The 5,113-nt window shown below is 39.5% G+C and overlaps 1 long non-coding RNA gene across 1 annotated transcript; it reads right to left on the reverse strand.

Moving 5' to 3' along the window:
- Positions 1–642: 642 nt before the first annotated feature.
- Positions 643–4,629, reverse strand: LOC120293376. The gene is made up of 2 exons (XR_005551138.1): positions 4,303–4,629; positions 643–1,126 (listed from the first exon to the last, which is right to left on the reverse strand). It is a non-coding gene; the product is annotated as an uncharacterized LOC120293376 (long non-coding RNA).
- Between the last annotated feature and the right edge of the window lie 484 nt (positions 4,630–5,113).

The raw sequence follows: 5,113 nt of genomic DNA on the forward strand, positions 1-5,113 counted from the left end.
CCATTTTAGACGAACCCGAGCATCGAATTATTATTATTTAATCTCCCCGTTTATGATTCGCAGAAATTAGTGTGTCGAAGTTTTTCCGGTAACATCGATCGGCTCATTGGATATACAACACAAGACACCACATAGATTACATCATTGCTTCTTGAAGAAGTAGATTGGAAATGGATTATTGAAATGGAGATATTCCTAGAAAAAAGAACGACTATGTCAAGATAGAATTTTCTTGACTTGAAATTTCAATCAATAGATGAACAAGTTGAGCTTATCAATTTGTGTTGGGCCTCTCTGTTTATGCCATGGAATCAGTGTTTTAGAAACATCATGCATTGGAAAAATCCAAAAAGATACAAGAATCAGGAACCAACCATTCCACGAATAAATACGAGTAAGGTATTTTATGTATTAAATGATAGAAGAAAAATATCTCATTCATGATTCGTTTAGTGAAATGGTCGGTCACATCGCATCTAACAAGGCACTTGATAATATTAATAAATTAGCTACTATCTAACAAGTCATTTCAGTGTATTTTGTATATGATGTGTGGGACAAAGAGGAAACGGTTTCACGGAACTAATGGATAAAACATCCACGACGGCTCAATGCTAGGAATAGCAACAGAGCAAAAGGAGGTGGGAGAAGAGAAAAGTATATTTGCATCTCCTCTTTCAAGCTTGGAATCAAAGAATAAAAAAGAAAGAGAACATATTTGTCACGTTCCGAACCTCGAGCGTATGAACATCCCTCGATGGTCGATAGAATTTGCGACATCCTAGGACGCGTCGCTGACCCTTTTGTTTTATGTACATGCGGAAGTGAACTAATAAACCCCAGACAACAATCAAACATGGGATAGAAAAGTAGGACAACCAATTTTTACAAAACACACTTTATATACAGAGGTCTGTTTCAAAAAGAAACTACCAGACAATCCACACCCCGGACCCTTTCACCTCGAGCTCCGGATTCTCCATCCTAGGGATTTGAAAAAGTTAACCACGACGGGGTGAGAAGAAATCTCAGCGAGTCCACACCCTAAACCCCGATTAAGATGAAAATTCACCTAGAGGCAGCCTAAACATGCATCACTCACAACTTACATCGCCTTGGTACCTCCCTGCATATTAGTACATCTCATATATCATATGTACACAACAAACATAATCAATAACTGAAACACATCAATTCATTCTCAAACAATTATAGGGGTCCCGATTATAAGGCTAAACTGTCATGACATGTTATATTCCGTGTCACACAATTTCGTCCCATAATCAAGCGCGGCTATCTCATATCGATGGTTCATTCACGCTCAATAATTAAACTCAAGGCTCTAGAGGTGGCTCCCATGAAATTATTTTATTGTGTAGCACTTAGCCCTTGAGCATATATAGCAGTAGTACAAGGCTCTAGAGGTGGCTCCCATAAAATTATGTTGTCGTGTAGTACTTAGCCCTTGACCACACATAGCAGTAGTACAAAGCTCTAGAGGTGGCTCCCACGAAGTTATGTTATTGTGTAGCACTTAGCCCTTGACCATGACTAGCAATAGTACAAGGCTCTAGAGGCGGCTCCCACGAAATTACGTTATCGTGTAGCACTTAGCCCTTGACTTTGCATGACAGTAGTGCAAAGCTCTAGAGATGGCTCCCATGTGACTCAAGTCGCCATGTAGCACTTAGCCCTTGACTACAAGGCCCTTTACTCGTTCACTACCCCGCATAAATGCATCAGGGTACTTAGGTGACCACACACACATCCATACTTGACTTAGGATATCGTGCTTTGCACTCAAATACTACCATTTCAAATAATAGACTTGGCTAACTTTCTTTGTATTAAAAATACCTGGTAAAATAATTGTGGGTGTTCACACATTCAAATTGAACCATAAAATGTGATATTGTCACATTTCAAAATCCCACGATTTTATGTAGTACATAAAATATTTTTGCATCAAAACCCGACACTCAGTATTTTTCTAATTAAATGCCATAAAATCATATTTTTACAATAATAATCAAAAACAACAATCCAGCACCCAATTGCACAAATCACTAATCAATTTCATATGTAAACGCATCCATGACGATCAACATAAAATTTCACTAACTGGCTATCCCGATACAATTTACACTAATTATAATTAAATAAATAAATTACATTTAATTAAACTGAACTACTTAATTAACCTAACAATGCAGGCACCTCATCAATCAGGTCAACCTTATCCTCCCTCATATAGTCATGAACACCAAAAATCCCTTTTAAAAATAAACTTAGGCCCCGTTTGTTTGTTTTGTTCTTTTTTTTTTGTTCTTGAACACAATTCCTTTTTTTTTTGTTCCGAGGAACAAAAAAAGAACAGAAATGCATTTGTTTGCATTTTTGTTCCAAATTATTTTTTGTTTCCAGGAACAATTGTTTCTAGAACACTTCCGAAAAACAATTTTTCTATCTCCTATTTTTTTCTTCTCTTTCTTTTCTTCTTCTTTTTTCTTTGGCCGGTCGTCGGCCTCGGCCATGGCCGGCGACCTTGCCGGAGGGTTGCCGGCCATTGGCGAGGCTCAGCCTCGCCTTGACAACTCGCCCAAATCAGGCGAGGCCGAGCTCGCCCAACCATCGGCGAGGCTTAGCCTCGCGGGCCATTGCTAGGTCGGTGTCGCCTAGCGGTGGCCCGACGAGGCCGAGCCTTGCCGGGGGCCGGTGAGCCTCGTCGTGGCTAGGCAAGGCCGTCGGCCCTCTTTGGCCGATCGCTAGCCATGGCCGAGGCTGGCGACCGGCCAAAAGGAAGAAAAAGGAAAAAGAAAAAAGAAAAATGAAAGAGAAAATAAAAATATTAAAAAATTATATAAGTTTATCAAATGTGTTTTTGTTCTTTTTCTATTCCAAGAACAAGTTTACAAACACCTTCTTCTATTCAAAATTGTTCCTCGGAACATAAATAGTTCTGGAACAATTTTTGAACAGAAACGTTACCAAACGCACCCTTAGTAACTTTTTTTTTTTGGTTCAAACTTTCCGAAATAAATTGCACAGGGTCACGTATTTGAAATTAACCTGCCAAACTTTGCACGCATCTTGTATAAAACCTCATCGTTTTATTGAGCACATAAAACTTGGCATTCAAACCCGACACCATATTTCTTTTCTAATTTCTTTTTTAACCACTCTCTTTTGAAAACTAACCTTAGTAACTCTCTCTCTCTCTCTCTCTCTCTCTCTTTGTTGAAAACGTTTAGAAATAAATTCATAGGTGCTCATATACTCAAAATTAATCCGTCAAACTTTACACGTACCTAGTTTAAAACCTCATTATTTTATTGAGCAAATAAGTTTTGGTGTCCGATCCGACATCTCATTTATTTTCTATTTAATAGCATAAAAGGTCACATTTTGCAATAAGACTAGGCAACCAACATAGAGCAATCAATCTCATCGTCTCATGCACAAGCTCTCAGCATGCCCCACACATCAACCACATCACAAAACATACAATTTCCAGCAAACAAAACCTCAAAAACAACCACAAAACCACAACCGACCCTATCCTGCAGAAATCGGGTCATTCGCATGTCTCTAAGTTTAAATCCAGAAATCTAACCATACGAGCTCAAAAATTCTCAAATTTGAATATGTTCTAAAGGACAACTAAACGAACATTATGAAGACACCTTGACCCAAATATTTCTAGATTAAGAGCAGTAAATCGCTCAAACTGTTACAAAAACTGTGTTCATTTCCAGAAATCACGTTTTCCAAAATCAGTTTGGTTCGAGGTCCAAAACATGTCCGTTTGATCTTAAATTTGACTATGTTAAAATAAAAGATGTGAGGAACAATTTTTTTTTTGAAAAAACCATTTCGAAAATCGAACCCGAAGAGTTAATAAAAATCATTTAAACACGAAAATGTCACAAATTCCAACACAGTCCAAGATCCTATTTTGCAAATGACGAATCTGAAATCTCATTTTTTTAAATCTCTAAAATTTTGAGTAAAGTATATGTTATAGCTGAAGATGTCTAAAACATTTATCAAGAAGGAAGCAACCTCAAAATCATAACACATTTCCATCCATGAAAATAGCAAATGGCGAGGGTCCAACGAACCGATCTGGGAAGAAATTCACTAAACCAAACTAAACCACCCTTATTAGTGCTAATTCAACCAATTAGATCAACACTAATCCATTTTAAGGCTAATCTCACTTAATAATAATTTAACTAAGCTAATTAATACTAATCCACCTAACTAAGTGCATCCTAATTCAAGATTAGGGCGTTAACTCACTGGATTAGCAAGATAAAAGGTCCACGGCTACGGTGGCGCGACGGCGGTGAGATCCCGTGCCTACGATTTCTCCAACGGAGGGTCGGATGGGGCTGAAAAATGGCTCACAAGCTCACAGCCTTGAGCTGGGATTCTATTCTGCTTGAGTTGGCCGAACGGTCTTGGTTGGGCTGGCGTGGCGGGGCTACTTGTGGGCAGAGGAGGACGGTTGGGCGGTGAGGTGGTGAGGGTGGTGCGGGATCGAGAGGTGGAGTGATGGCTGGTCAAGGCTGGCGTGAGGAGGTGGCAACAACAAAGAAGGGGAGGATGAAGAAGAAAGGAAGAAGAAGAAGAAGATGAAGCAAAGCATAAATAGAAGCTGTTCTACTGGAAAGGTGGGGCTGGTCGCACGTTCAAGGGGGGGAAGAGATGAGGGAGAGAGCGAACAAAGGGGAGAGGAGGTCAAGGCAGCAACCAATGAGCTTCCAAGGTCAATATCCTCCACCCGAGTGCAGCCACAAAGTCTTCAGCTAGCCAAGGAAGTCAAGGCAGCAACCAATGGTGCTTTTTCCCTTATTTCTTCACCAATTCAAGCCAATTTGAAGGCCAAAAAGCCTTCCTTCAGCAGCCCTACGAATTTCCAGCTCTTTTCTTTCAATTTCACACCTAATCAAAGCCAATTTGTTGACCAAGAAATCCCCTTGAAGCTGCCATACGAATTTCCACCATTTTCTTCACAAAACAAAACAAATTGGTGGCCAAAAATCACACCAAAACAGCCCATCCGAATTTCCAAAAATTCTTTTTGTCCAATTTGATTTTTTTTTGCAAA

The sequence above is a fragment of the Eucalyptus grandis genome, chromosome 5, assembly GCF_016545825.1.
Source record: "Eucalyptus grandis isolate ANBG69807.140 chromosome 5, ASM1654582v1, whole genome shotgun sequence".
NCBI classification, from domain to species: domain Eukaryota; kingdom Viridiplantae; phylum Streptophyta; class Magnoliopsida; order Myrtales; family Myrtaceae; genus Eucalyptus; species Eucalyptus grandis.